Below are 16,150 nucleotides of genomic sequence, written 5' to 3' on the forward strand. Positions count from 1 at the left end.
TATTGCCACATCATATTGCCACACGGCTAATTGTGCTTATAGCTCACCAACCTTATTCACCACACTTTGTGCGTTTACGTACATGCATTCTAAACCCATTTTTGAGTTTTTTGTAGTCTTTTTTAGTCTGCTCCTATCTAATATGGTACTACTTCCGCCTCTAGTACTACTTTTTTCTCCAGTACTATCCAACACACACACTCTCTTTTAGACAGTCCCTCGGACCGAGGAAGACTTGCTTCCACATTAAAAATGAGTTCTCAGGTGACTTATTCCTCTTTTCTACTCCTATATGCTGGTGCCCATCCCCCTGCCAAGCTAGTTTAAACCCTCCCCAACAACACGAGCAAACCTCCCCCGCGAGAATATTGGTCCCGGCTCTGTTGAGATGCAACCTGTCCGGCTTATACAGGTCCCACCTTCCCAGAAACGGTCCCAATGCCTCAGGAATCTAAAGCCCTCCCTCCTGCACCATCTCTCCAGCCATACATTCATCTGTTCTATCCTCCTATTCCTGTACTCACTAGCACGTGGCACCGGGAGTAATCCAGAGATTTTGAGGTCCTGCTTTTTAATCTCTCTCCTAGCTCCCTAAACTCTGCCTGCATGACCTCATCTCTCTTTCTACCTATGTCGTTGGTACCGAAATGGACCACGACCTCTGGCTGTTCACCCTCTCCCCAGAGAATGCTCTGCTGCCGCTCGGTGACCATCCTTGACCCTGGCACCAGGGAGACAACATATCATCCTGGAGTCACGTCTACGGCTGCAGAAACACCTGTCTGCACCCCTAACTATCAAATCCCCTACCACTATTGCTCTTCCATTCTTCTTTCCACTACCACCACCCCCCCCACCCCCGGTGCCGCGGAGCCACCCGTGGTGCCGTGGACTTGGCTCTGGGCTGCACTCCCCAGAAGAACCATCGCCCCCACCAGCTAGTGGGGTAAGGAAGGGGACAAAGTCAAAACATAGCCTCTGATACATCCCATGAGATCCAAGGAAATGGTGTCAAACACCTGGATATGCCTATCCCATGGAGTGCTGTGATAAAACTAGAGATGAGGGCTGAGACAGTGGCATGTGCAGTGATTTTTTTTTTGCTGAGTCCTTGCTGGCCTTCCTGATTGGGATATTCTGATCTCAGGGCAAATCCTTTTCTGGTACAAAAGAGAGACTGTGGGCTAGATTTTCCTGGAGCCGTCAGGCGGGGTTTCAGGCGTGTTGGGGGGGGGGGGGGGGGGGGGTGAATCCCGAATTCGGGGGGGTCCCGACACCATCCCGCCCAAAACCCCGGCCCACGCACGTTTCGGGGCGGCGGGTACCCGCCCCGCACTGGGACCCGCCGAAACCAGGCGGGAAGGGATTAGTGCCAATTAACTGCCTGTTAACAGGTAGTTAACAGGCAGTTTTTAGCCCAATCCCTATTTTGAGGGGTTTTGTGTGGGTTTCCCGACAGCTCCAAACCAGTTGGAGGGGTCGCGATGTCGGTGCTCAGGTGAGTGATGGGTGCATGAGTGCAAAGGTAAGTGTGTTTGGTGTGTCTAAAGCGTGTAAAGAACTTTTACTTACCTGTACTTACCTTAACAGCCTTTCTTCCTGTAGGCGTCGGGAGCCCATCACTCAGCCGGCACTTAAAGCTGAACGGCTACGATCTGTCAAAAGTGACAGCCTTCAGCTTTGAGTGCCGGTAAGAGTTCTAACTGAGTCTGTGCAGAAGGACTCAGCATAGAACTCAGACTGTCAGTGTTTCACAGCTTCAAACAGCTGTGAAACGCTGATATTTCATCTGTCAAGAACTCTTGACAGATGAAATTGCAGTCTGTGAAGTCACCTGTTGCCGGGTGGCCCTTAATTGGCCTGCTGAGCGGGCTCAACAAGGTCAAATCGCACGGATTGGCCGGATGTCGATGTAGGCAGGTCAAAAACCCGAAAGTTGAAGTCCCGCCTTCTTCCCGACAGGTTCGGGAAAATCTACCCGTGTTTCCAAGAGTCAGGCTGTGTATTGGTTATTTGGATTATATCTTTCCTGCGGAGGTAAGCCAGGAGTGAGCAGGTGTTGCCATTCTAATTGGATTCTTGATTAAGGACCTGGGGACTGAACAAAACAAGTAAGACTCAACATCAGCGTCTCAATTATTAAAATTAGTACAAGGAAAACCAGCGAAGGGAAGTTAGACTGAAGAAACTAGATATTAATAGTGAGGAACTTAAGTGTTAGAGGAGTTTATATGCTTGGGATATATGTATGTCTGGCAAAAGGGAATGAAGAAAGAGGAGAAAGGACACTGAGCTGGATGCATTTTTGATAGAATATGAAAAACAATCTGTAGGAGAAAACACATATCAAGGGACTTGAAAAGGAAAGTGTATGATGCTAGAGTGCAGATCAACACAATTATATAGTAATGCAAACCTGACCTTGTTGAAGGCACAGAAGCAGAACCGGAGTGCTTTTGGAATATGCTGTGCAAGGGTTGCAGAACATTAACTAGGAGCAATGAGGAGCAGTTTGAATGCAGCGAAATAGTGTGCTGTAGCAAGGCATTGCAAGTGCGCTGCATGACTGAAAGCAGGTACCCTTAGCAGGTGATGAAATGGATCCCAGTTGGGAAAAGACATGGAAATCCAAAGATGAGATGATGGGAACTCCCTCAAATTATTCTCCGAACAGCTTTTTGTTCAGCAGGAAATTCAGTCACTTCTGCAAATCAAGTGAAAATGCAGATTTATTTTTATTGCAATTGCTCTCCATTTACAGCACACATTGTTTTATGACATTTATCCTGCCATCCTTTTTCTATCAATTTTCACCTCTCCCAAAGGGCAAATTGACTCCTTGCTGAGATATTGTTCCAGAGACACTACGGATGCCCTCTAGATCCAAGTATCCATTCTTCATGTGCAAGTAGACAGTGAGTATTAGCAGACTACCTGAATCACAGGGTACAATACAGTTGAACCCAACCAGGTCCTTGCCAAATGTCCACACAGATACATTCCAGTAGAGGTCACTGGATAGATATAAAAGGAGGGAATACCCCAGCACACCGACTGCCACTCTGACTGATATTAGCTAACTTAGCATGGATTGAGAATCAGAGTCGAGACCTTCCTGGTCTGTAACCAACTAAGCTACTGACAGAGTCTCAGTATCCAGCATACATTGGCACCAGGATGAAGCATTAGTGGGGCGATACAAGGTGCACGGAGGACTGGGAGAGACAAGCAGCATTAGAATAAAAAGTAGTTCAGAAATAGGCGGGATCAGACAGGGGAGAAATGCAAGCCGTAACTAGATGTATTTAGAGTGCATAAAAACATAGTAAAATAGGAGCAGGAGTAGGCCATTCAGTCCTTCAAGCCTGCTCCGCCATTCAATATGATCATGGCTGATCCTCTATCTCAATACCATATTCCTACTCTCTCCCCATATCCCTTGATGTCTTTTGTGTCTAGAAATCTATCTATCTCCTTCTTAAATATATTCAGTGACTTGGTCTCCACAGCCTTCTTGGTAGAGAATTCCACAGGTTCACCACCCTCTGAGTGAAGAAATTTCTCCTCATCTCAGTCCTAAATGTCCTACCCTGTATTCTGAGACTGTGACCCCTCGTTCTAGACCCCCAGCCAGGGGAAACATCTTCCCCGCATCCAGTCTGTCTAGCCCTGTCAGAATTTTATACGTTTCAATGAGATCCCCTCATATTCTTCTAAACTCTAGTGAATACAGGCCTAGTCGACCCAATCTCTCCTCATACGACAGCCCTGCCATCCCAGGAATCAGTCTGGTGAACCTTCGCTGCACTCTCTCTATGGCAAGGGCAAGTATATCCTTTCTTAGGTAAGGAGACCAAAACTGCACACAGTACTCCAGGTGTGGTCTCAACAAGGCCCTGTACAACTGTAGCAAGACATCCTTGTTCCTGTACTCAAATCATCTTGCAATGAAGGCCAACATACCATTTGCCTTCCTAACTGCTTGCTGCACCTGCAGGTTTGCTTTCAGTGACGGGTGTACAAGGACACCCAGGTCCCTTTGTACATCAACATTTCCCAATCTATCACCATTTAAATAATACTCTGCCTTTCTGTTTTTCCTACCGAAGTGGATAACTTCACATTTATCCACGTTATACTGCATCTGCTATGTATGTGCCCACTCACTCAACTTGTTTAAATCGCCTTAAACCCTCTTTGCTTCCTCCTCACAACTCACAATCCCACCTAGTTTCACGTTGTCAGCAAATTTGGAAATATTACATTTGGTTCCCTCATCCAAATCATTGATATATAGTGAATAGCTGGGGCCCAATCACTGATCTCTGCGGTACCCCACTAGTCACCGCCTGCCACCCTGAAAAAGACCCATTTATTCCTACTCTGTTTCCTGTCCGTTATCCAATTTTCAATCCATGCCAGTATATTACCCCTAATCCCATGTGCTTTAATTTTGCACACTAACCTCTTATGTGGGACTTTTTCAAAGGCCTTCTGAAAATCCAAATACACCACATCCACTGGTTCTCCCTTATCTATTCTACCAGTTACATCCTCAAAAAACTCCAGTAGGTTTGTCGAACACAATTTCCCTTTCATAAATCCATGTTAACTCTGTCTAATCCCGTTGATATTTTCTAATTGTCCTGTTATCACATCCTTTATAATAGACTCTAGCATTTTCCCTACTACTCATTTTAGGCTAATCGGTCTGTAGTTCCCCATTTTCGCTCTCCCTCCTTTTTTAAATAGTGGGGTTACATTTGCCACCCTCCAATCTGCAGGAACTGTTCCATAATCTATAGAATTTTGGAAGATGACAACCAATGCATCCACTATTTCCATGGCTACCTCTTTTAGTACTCTGGGATGCAAATTATCAGGCCCTGGGGATTTATCGGCTTTCAGTCCCATTAATTTCTCCAGCACTATTTTTTTTTACTAATACTAATTTCCTTTAATTCCTCCTTCTCACTAGACCCTTTGTTCCCTAGCATTTCTGGGAAGTTATTTGTGTCCTCTTCCGTGAAGACAGAACCAAAGTATTTGTTTAATTGCGCTGCCATTTCCTTGATCCCCATTATAAATTCTCCTGTTTGACTCTAAGGGACCTACATTTGTCTTCACTAATCATTTTCTTTTTACATATTTGTAGAAGCTTTTACAATCTGCTTTTACGTTCCTTGCAAGTTTATTCTCATACTCTATTTTTCCCCTCTTAATCAATCTCTTGGTCCTTTTTTGCTGAATTCTAAACTGCTCCCAATCCTCAGGCTTGCTACTTTTTCTGGCAACTTTATATGACTCCTCTTCGGATCTAATACTATCCTTAATTTTTTTTGTTAGCCATGGTTGGGCCACTTTTCCTTTTGTGTTTTTGCACCAGAAAAGAATGTATAACTGTTGAAATGCATGCTTTCGTTCCTTAAATGTTAGCCATTGCCTATCCACCGTCATGCCTTTTAATGAAGCTCCCCAATGTAAGTAAATGCCCGGAGTGTGGTAAATAAGGTTGGTGAGCTACAGGCACAAATAGCCACATGGGATTACAATATAGTGGCAATAATGGAGACCTGGGACTTAATAAGGGGAGGAATGGGCACTTAATATTCCTGGCTACAATGTATTCAGGAAAAATAGGGAAGGGGAAAATAAATGGAGAAACTGTTTCCTGTGGCAGATGGGTCAGTAAACAGGACACAGATTAACGATGATTGGCAAAAGAACCAGAGGTGACATGAGGGAAAAAAAATACACAGCGAGTTTTTATGATCTAGAATTCACTGCCTGAAAGAGTGGTGGAAACAGATTCAATAATAACTTTCAAAAGGGAGGGAATTGGATAAATACTTGAAGTGGAAGTTTGCAGGGTTATGGGGAAAGAGCAGGGGAGTGGGACTAATTGGATAGCTCTTTCAAAGAGCCGGCGCAGGCACGATGGGCCGAATTGTCTCCTTCTGTGCTGTATCATTCTATGATTGCACAACATACCAGAAGAATCTTGCAGATGAACACAAGTAGCTCTGGTAAGTAATAGCTGTGTTCAAGTACATGGCTTTATCAATGGTTGGTGGATTTGTGGCTGCACCACCAGAACTTTGAGTTTCCACAATTGAGAAATTGATGCACTTCTTTTTCCCCATCTATATCCTAGGTTACCAGTGAAGAGGCAATGTTACCAATGTGCCAGACAGTTGCTGGCAGACCTGGTGATGTGGGCCAGATTTTGGAGAAGTGCTCTTGATCCAGCCTCAGTGAGTAAATGACTTTTTCCTGCAGTGTCTCATCCCACATTAAAATGGGAGTCTCGCCTGCCACCATCATAACTGGATGTTGTTGATTTGAGATACAATCAGCAGGAGATATAAACAGCTGTGTTGGTGGGGGCAATGTAACCTGCTTGGCACTAGCTTTCCATCCACGCCCCCTCTCAACACCCCACCGCCCACAAGGTGCCACATCTCCATCCTGCAATAGGGCAGCCAGTAAAATTCTTCAAGGCCAGGATACTTTTTGTAATTATCCAATAAATGCACATCCATTCTTTCCCAATCTTTTCCCCTAAATGTCAGTTACCCAGATCCATCTAGGTATACCAGGGAAGGTTGGGGGAGAAGAGAGAAAGACTAGAAAGAAAGATTATTCTCCATTTCGATCAAGAGTCCCACTATTCCACAGTGTATTACTAATTTAAAATTTGAATTCACAGTGCATAGAAGGTTTTAAAAACTGGATATATACTGCTACAAGTTACACAAGACAAAATGCCAACTGCAGTACAGTACACTACAGGGCCATCATAATGTAAACCTCGATATTCTCCAAAAATCCTTTCCTCCACCCTTTCCCTGTTACTGAGAAATGTGTTGTGGAAATTATTTCAAAATTTGGGAAGTACAAATATTTCAACCAAAAGTTCCAGATTAACAAGAATTGCTCTGCCATAAATTTAAGTCTATAATAGATTTGCTTTTATAGTATTTGTAAACCATAAAATATACCTTTAATTTGAACAGCATTTGGCTATTTTCTTAAATAACAAAGTGTGTTTTAGAGTTAATCAGTAATGGCGTACAATGTATTATCTTATCCCAGTTAAAATGCTAATTCTTAAAATCTGCAATGAAGCACCTTTTTTATCCCAAGATAACAGCAACACAACTCCCATGTTAACTTTTGATATAGGATTTGCCCAAAGACTAAATTTAGTGATTACACAATCCACAAAACAGTAGTGAATAAATAAAATTAAATCATTTCAGAAGACCATCACAGAGAATAAAAAGTATATTATTCATAATAATGAAAAGTAAAAGAAAAATCAGACAACCGGGAGATCGAAAATAAACACACTTCAGTCTTTGACTGAAGATGAAAAGATATGAGAAAAATAAATCTCAGTCACAACTATTTATTTTTAATATCAAGTGTGAACAGTGGGATGAATTACATAGCATTTCATATAATTTAGTGTAGACTGAATGATCACAGACACATTAAAATGTTTAATAAAGTCAACAGAAAGCATAAATTAAATAAAAGGCAACATCAGATCAGTCTGATTGTATAAAAAGCAACAAATTTTGCATAAACCTGCCTATATAATTTAAAAAATAAAACTTAAGCACAAATGGCATTAATACCAATTTTGAATTCATGTCCTAAAATGTTTAAAACTTTTAAATATATTGCTTATGTTTTCATCCTCTGTATTAAACCAGAAGTTAGTCTTTTTGATAGTTCCATAAATAAAGTTTACAATATGTTCCATAAATAAAGTTTAAAATATTTTCCATTCATATTTTAAACATCATACTCTAGAATTGGCTTTAAAAAAGCAAACTGCAGAAAATTAAAAAAAACTACTGATAAGGCTAGTTCAGTTTAAGATACTGCACTTCTAATTTTTGGATTGAAAAAGTATCAAACCTCCCAGTATCAGAGAGATTGAAAAATTACTATACACAGCAAATGCACAAGGGCGAGAGGACCAGTTCCTCTATGCAAATTCTTAATTTCTAACGACAGATCAGAGTTCGTTTAAGACTTGTATAAGATTAACTAGGAGTAATCCAACCACCAAATGAACACTTGACAAGTTCCAGGCATGATTTTATTCAAGTAAACAGCCATCATAATAGTCTCTTGCACACACAAAATTTGCCGTAGCTCATTCACCTGTAAAATTCACTGTTTAGCATCAGCCCGAACGTGCAATTTTATTCAGAGTAGTCAGTAGTGATCGGAAGTTTGCCAAGTCCCAAGGCCATTTACACAAGGGTAATTTTAGCTTGGTATTAATGTATAATTTGTCGTATGTGGGGAGGAGGTTGGCAGGATGCACTGCATTAAAGAGCAAAATAGTGCTCCGTTAAGGATACAATTTTAGCTACTTTTATATTGATCTCATAGCCCAGGTCTCCTGCAGTGGGTGGCCTGAAGGTAAAACTATTAAAGCGCTGGACCAGCAGCAGTGGAAGCATTTCCATAACACCCCATGCTGACATCATAATATTACAGTAAGCTGTATTCACACACACACACACCACCACAAAACTGGATTTATTCCAGTCGACGACACTCATTCGAGGTGGCCAATTTGTCATAACTGCTCTGTGAATATGCAACCGCCCTACAATACAGTTAGCTGCCAGTTCAAAGGGACATCGTTGGCATGTGTGTCGTGTAAATTTTCAAGAGCTACATTCTAACCAGGCCTGTAGTCTTACAATTTAAACAATTGCAGAAATATTTGAAATGACCCAAAAGAGCAAGATAATTGCCAGAAATCTCTGCGTGCAAACACAGCGTAGTCCTCTACTGTTAACTACATTCTACACAGGGGCTGTATTAAATCAGCTGCCCACCGACACTGAACAAAATTACATCAAGGTTTCTGTATTTAAAAAAGATTAAAATTACAAAACATTAACATTTTCCTGCTCATCAGGGTGACACTCATCAACATTAGGGAATAAAACAAAATATGTTGCAGTTACACTAGAGTTACCAGTCTCATACACCTATCTGTATAATGTGATGTTCAGCTGGTAGACCCAAATTATACTATCGGCTGCATTTCGCACTGAATTTAGCGCCAGGTGAAACTCCAAGTGCTGAGACACAACTTATTGGATGTGATCCCACATTTCTTGTATTACTGCATTGTATAATAGATGAACCAATTTTGCTATTGGCTACTCAGGAGGCTAATTTTAGAATGACTGAGGAATGAATAAAAATTAATGTGATCAAACATTAATGCAAAATTTGTTTTTAAATTGGAGTTTCTAGCTAACAGAATCTGCTGTAATTAAATCTTCAAATTTTCACTAAATATCATTACAGTTTATATAAAAGGCAAATTAATCAGCTGCACAGATGAGGCTACAACTTTATCATAATCAAAAACGCAATTCTGGGAGGTGCCCTGCAATGGTCGGCCAAGCTGTAGGCAGAAAGTTTAAAATCTACACAGCCCTTCCAAATGTTACTCCCCTTCCTCATACCCATTGATGTGTTCATTTCTCATTACGAGTGTTCCCTCAAATTTTTTTTTAACTATTACATAAAAAAGGTGCATTGCAGTTAATTAAAAAAGTTTAACTATACAAATAGATATTTTAAATGTAGAAATGTTATAGGAAAATACATTTGAGCTTATCCACAATAAACAGACCATCACTTCCTCAAAAGCTACCGGAAGTCACTCATCTCCCAACTTGAGACACTCCCATCCCCCTCGTATGCTCTATTTCCCCCTTTCAAAGGCACTCTTCACTGTATAAACCCCCCTCCCATCCTACAGTTCATATAGACACTCACACCTTACACCCACTACCCAAAGAGATCAAAGACATCAAACAAGCTAACAGACATTAAGGGAACACATGACCTGCTTGACCTCAACTGAATCAGAATCAGCAGTCGCAACGATATCATCTTACATTTAGGACAGATAGGAAAGGAAACTGATGGACTAAAACAAAAAGACAAATAATGGCCCAGAAATTCAGGTCTCCACGGGTGAGTACGCACGGGGTACTCACCCGTAGGTCCAACGGAAGTGCCGGTTTCCTGCATGTACTGCGCATGCGCGGGAAACCGGCACTTCCATTCCTCTGAATGAAGGGGTTCAGAGGTCGAACGCGTGCACAAGAGAGGCTGCGCGTGCGCATCGAACTTCATTTTTTTTTTTTTAAAACAGGTTTTCCCGGGAGAGTAAGTTTCCAGAATTTAGAAATGTAAAAAGCAGGCGTAAGGCCTGCTTTTCACAAGGTAAGTGGTGAATTCATTAAAATTAAAACATTTTTTCCACAGGTTTATTATTTTTAAATACTTTAAAGCAAGGTAAGTTTATTTTTAGCCCCGTTAAAAAAAAAAAATTTTAATTTCAAAAATGTAAATTGTTTCAAATAGTTATTTCATGTAATTTATAGTTTATTTAAAAAATGTGAACTAACTGCGCCCCTGGGATACGCAGCTGGACCAGGCCCCGGATCGGAATTCCACGGGGGCCCAGAGCTCAACGGCCGGCGCGCAAGGTAAGTGCAGATCGGGGGTTTGCACCCGCGGGAAGCCCCCGACCCGAATTTCTGGGCCAACACTAACTCTGCAGAGGACATTGACAACACAGGAGATAGAGCAAATCAGGGAGCAGATGAAGGGAAACAGGTCATGTGAAAATTGGTCACTGTTTCTGAAACTCAAAAGAGTGAAGATGCTACAGAATGAAGCGGAGTCATTATCGGAGGTAAATACTAGTTATTAAAAAGATTGATGAATAGTTAGGACAACAACCAGAAAGTCTTAAGACAAATAAAACAGCCCAAAAATTAGAAACATTGCCAGTTCCAGCTTGTAACTGATGCTGTTGATTTACTCTACCAGTGGACTGTCCCATGTGTGGGAATTCCTAATCTGACAAAAAAACTATTGCAAAATGAGAGAGACTGCTCTTGGAGGAACGCAGCAGTGTCAAGCAAGAGCTGTAATCAAGGCCAGAAGGGGAAACATTAGTGCAGCATTGAGAAGATCAAGCAGCAAAAGTGCCAGATCTCCTGCTATAGATAAAAACAGCTGTTGCTGAACAAGCTCACATTGCAACAGTTGATTTGGCACACCAAGGGGATAAAAAGCAGATGCAGTGGTATATGACTGCATAAGCTCCTGTAGCAACCACCACCAACCCAGGGAGCAACACACACTACCCTTTACCAAAGAGCTGGTGACGACCTTGAACAGTGTGCAAACAATCAACGACAAATTTTACAATAAAGAGCAAAAAGTGAAAACATTAAATGGGTTAAAAACAGAAAACTATTTTTCTTAAAAACAGAAAACTATGCCAGAATAGTAACACCAGGAATTTCCTCAGGGCTTCTCCCATTCCATTTATGCATCAAAATTATGGCAGCAGAGCAGGGGAAGCCCTGAGGAAATTTCTAGCATAAAACACTTTAAAAAAAAAAAAAAAAAATGAAATTCTACAACATAAACTTATAGAATGTGAATTTTGGGCTGTTGTGCACTCATCTTCTAAATGTATAATTCAACATGGTTAGTGTTTTTAGGATAAAAGACGAGTGCAAGAACAGAAAGGACGCAATCTTTAATAATCTCCCCTCTAGAGCCCTTCTCCAGAGTAACAATCCCAGACTCTTAGTTAAGATGTCTTAAGTTATATATCAGTTTGGTTGCCTCTTTCTGCACTGCCTCCAATGCCTGGATATCCTTGCCAGAAGACAACAATGAGAATCTGCAGTTTCCCTAATGTCTCAGCTGGTTTTGCAGAAGTTTTTTTTGTGGGGAGAGTCAGGGCAATCTTGCTGACAGTAATATTTTTCCAATATTAACCTGCTAAAAGAACTCCAAAGTTGAATATCTAGAATACCAAGGAACATCTAGATGAAAAAGGACAATATGGTTAAAAAAAATTAGAACAGAGTAAAAATGGACAAAAAGTTCTTGCTCAGCCTTGGCAATGTGAAATTTTCACCTAGTCCTTTCAATTTTTTAAACACAAATACATACACAAAAATAGGAAGTCTATCAGGAACAAGATGCATTCAAATAAAATGTTTAAACTTGTAGCACTCCACTTCTCATGTAGTGTCACAAATACTTGCATTACCCCCTTTGGTCACAATAACACAAACATTACAACTGACAATTCCACACATACAGGAACAAAAACTGGTGGTCAACACAACCACAAGTGCTAGACACAGCATTTGTGCTAAGCACTGAGTAACATAGAATGCATGGGTTTAGAAGAGATTGAAATCAATACAATTAATAGCCAAAAAGTTTGGATAGTACATAGGTTTATCAATTGTCCATGTCATACAATAAAACATGGAATCACACTCACAATTCTGCTCATTTTCAAATTTCAGCTGTGTCATTTGGGAAGATAGAGGTGAAGTGCTTTCCAACAGCTAATGAAAAACATCGAAGAGCAAGTCAAATCACACCATTCTCACATACACGGCTTGGTCAGGGAACAGTGAAGGAAATAAAAATAAAATGCTCTGCTCAGATTCTTACTCTAAGATCTGTGCGCACCTTGAGAAGTGTCTTACTGAGTTCCAGTGAATGTTGAGACAGAACTACCCCCCCCCCCCCCCCCCGCCATAGTGATAAGTGTGCATGGAATGGCTTGGACATTAAAGAGATGCTTTACGGTGCTGGTGTAGGATGGTGTCAACCTGGCGCAGGATGGTGTCAACCTGGCGCATCATGTGGCAGCCAGGGTTTACAGCATCAAGCAGTGTTGGGATGGTGGCAAGAGAGCTGGGTTTTGGGTTCCGGTCCCGCTCCCAGCTGCAGCCGTTCTGTCAAAAAGATTTTCCCCTTGATTGGCCTTGTTAAGCCCACCCTGCGGGCTTCCCAGCCAATTAACAGGAAGCAGGTCGGATGAATTAATTTGATGATGCGTCATCAGCTGGTTTCCTTAAAGGGACCAGGGCCACATTATTGAGTTTGACAGTTGTTCTGTCAGTGTTTTACAGCATTGACAAGCACTGCACAAAGGTAGACGCTTGCACCCAGGTTTCTCAATGACTCCTTCCATATGCTTATGGAGGGAGTCACAGCACGCAGGGAGGTTCTCTTCCCTTCCAAGGGTGGAAGAGACCTCCCCAGGACACCAACGCCGCCTGGTTGCACATTGCACAGGAGGGCAAAAGCAGGGATGTCATCAGGAGTACGTGGCTGCAGTGGCACCAACCTTTCGATGATCTGTGGATCACGAAACGTTACTGCAAAGCCACACTCAGCCTCATCCTGCTGTGCCACTCAACACATCTCCATCACTCTGCCTTCCCTACTCTACTCACACCAACTTACCTTGCACCTCCACCCATCCCTCTCTATCTACATTATCACATCCCCATCTCACTAGCCACCCCTCACACTCATCCTACTGCAAGCATACCAACTAACAACACACAAGGGTAGGCACTTGAGAGGTTTAGCCAATGTCCATGTGAAGTTTCTGGTAATGTGTTCTCATACAGTGAAATCTGTATTTTCAACACTGCCCCTTATTGGACAGATCTGTGCGCACCTTGAGAAGTGTCTTACTGAGTTCCAGTGAATGTTGAGACAGAACTACCCCCCCCCCCCCCCCCCGCCATAGTGATAAGTGTGCATGGAATGGCTTGGACATTAAAGAGATGCTTTATGGTGCTGGTGTAGGATGGTGTTAACCTGGCGCATCATGTGGCAGCCAGGGTTTACAGCATCAAGTAAAGTATATCTGGCCATGGTGATGCCATCACTGGCCTCCTGGGCAGCAATGTTGTCAGGGGCTGATGCCCTGTGTCCTGTGCAGCATCAGTTGATGGCGGAGAAGGTTGGTGAGGTTGGTGTTGGGGCTGATCGTGGAAGGATTCGGAGGACCATGGGCTGATTTTTTTCAAGGGCACTGATGTTGCTGTAATAGATGGCAGCTGCAGGTGAAATGACAGAAGCGATCTGTCAATGGAGAGAGAGGTTGTTCCAATGAGGTGGCACTGGACAGACAGTTGCCTCTAAACGCTTGCAAGCTATAGAAATCTCTCTATGTATTACAAATGCAGAAACCAACAGTTTCTGCGCTCTGAAACTGACCATTTGCAACATAGCATCCTTTACACCACTTCTGCAGCTGTCAGCTTATCAGATACATCATAGCAGACTCAACTCACGCCAGGGTAACCCGTGGAGGAGCACGTAAAATTGGAAGGAAGACTCAAAATGCCATTAAATTGGCTGTTAACAAGCCATTTAATGAGCTCAATTGTCTCCCCCACCGCTTGGTGTCGGGTCAGTTCTCCGCTGACAGACCAGACACCTGGGAGACTCGTGTGGAGGCGGGTTGACAGCGGGTTCCCTACCCGCTATCAATCTTGGCTATTTTGACAGTGGACCCGCCTCCAAACCCACCCTCGGAGTGCCAGCAAAATTCCAGCCCAAGGATCTCTCCCACCTTCTAAATCAAAATACAAACCCACCATTTTAGTACTTATGGCTGTAGACTAACTTTTCTTTGAGCAGTGTAGTGTGGTTAAATAACGACATGGAGGAAGTAGAAAGGTCTCCCCTTTTTTTTTTTTTAAAAAAGTTTCTAAGATTACCCTACTTCCTTATTTAAGACTTTTGGGGAAAAGGGCCCAGGGGTGGTTTAGCAAAAAATGTGCTGATGCTGGTTTTAAAAGGAAATTACTTCCATTTTCAGTGACTGCGAGGTAGGATGAAATCATGATTATATTCAATTTTGTCCATACTAACCAGGTGGTTTATTCCCATGCTGAGATAATATTGTGGGGAAAATATAAACTAATCTTTTCCAGGAATGCCAAATATCAGAAATAATTAAACATTTTAATCTGCATGCATACTATCTATGCATTTTTAGGATCACTGTTTGTGATAAGACTGCTGGAAGAAGTGAAGTTCCCTTGGATGACATGTTTGCAGTTGTTCTGCTTGCTAACTGAGCAAGCCACACAGATTAGTGCATAAGAAATCTTGGTGGAAAGGCAAGGTACAGCATGCAACAATTTAATGTAGCTCCAATTTCATGAAGATGTATTCAGCAGACTGAAAATGCAAGTCTAAATGATCTAAACAGTCACAACTAAATATCCTGCTGCCTAGTTTATTTAACCTTTTAAATCTAAAAGGGAGACTCTCTGCAGTCACTCAAGATCATCAGGAACACAATTGAAAGCCACATATGTGAGCTGTCAGATCAACATTACACAGAAGTAGCTGGTGTCATTTTGCTTCCGAGTCGATTATGAATACATTAGCCATGTAGAATTGATTGATCAAGTCATTAATAAAAGTGCAGAGAATACTCGGAAAGTAGGTTGATACTTTACACTTTTTATATTATAGAAACTTGCAGCACAAAAGGAGGTCATTCGGCCAGTCGTGCTTGTGCTGGTTCTTTGAAACAGCAGTTGCGCTTAGTCCCACCCGCCGCTTTTTGTCCGTAGCCCTGCAAGTTCCTCATCCTCGAGTGCCTGTCCAACTTTCGTTTAAAATTATTTATGGAATCAGCTTCCACCACCTTTTCAGGCAGAGGATTCCAGATCCCATCAACTCTGTGAAAAGAAATCTCATCTCCTTTCGAGATCTTTTGCCAATGATTTAAAATCTTTGACCTCTGGTTAGTGACCCTCTTGCCAGAGGGAAAAGTTTGTCTATATCTACTCTATCAAAACCTTTTAGCACCTTGAAAGCCTCTATTAGGTCTTAACTTCTTAACCTTCTCTGTTCCAAGGAGAAGTCTTAACTTTTCCAACTTCTCATAACTGAAGTCCCTCATCCCTGGTAACCTCCTCTGTACCCTTTCTAAGGCCTTTACATCTTTCCTGAAGTGTGGTGCCCAGAATTGTCCACAATACTCCAGCTGAGGCCTAATCAGTGGTTTATAAAGTTCTAGCATGATCTCTTTGCTTTTCTATTCTATTCCTCTATTTATAAACTCAAGTGACCCACATGCTTTTTAACCACCTTATGCCACATTTAAAGATTTGTGTATATGAACACCAAGGTCTCTCTGCTTATCTACACTTTACAACATTGTGCCATTTATACTATACTAGCTGGAGTGCCCGGCGGTTCCGAGGCTTTTTCGAGGGCATGTTGTTGTTGG

At 42.0% G+C, this 16,150-nt stretch overlaps 1 protein-coding gene across 5 annotated transcripts in view; it reads right to left on the reverse strand.

Annotated features, from left to right (window-relative positions):
* Window positions 1-16,150, reverse strand: part of LOC147112692 (nuclear receptor coactivator 7-like) — a 169,112-nt gene that overhangs the window by 126,102 nt on the left and 26,860 nt on the right. For 2 of the 5 annotated variants that reach the window (XM_085997198.1, XM_085997196.1), the window contains exon 3: window positions 2,581-2,704. The exons of the other annotated variants lie outside the window; for them this stretch is intronic. The gene's annotated coding sequence lies outside the window, so the exon portion shown is untranslated. The remainder of the gene's footprint in view (window positions 1-2,580; window positions 2,705-16,150) is intronic. 5 annotated transcript variants of the gene reach the window in all.

The sequence above is a fragment of the Somniosus microcephalus genome, chromosome 9 (assembly GCF_052327205.1).
Source record: "Somniosus microcephalus isolate GS21.2 chromosome 9, FLI_Smic_1.0, whole genome shotgun sequence".
Classification (NCBI taxonomy): domain Eukaryota; kingdom Metazoa; phylum Chordata; class Chondrichthyes; order Squaliformes; family Somniosidae; genus Somniosus; species Somniosus microcephalus.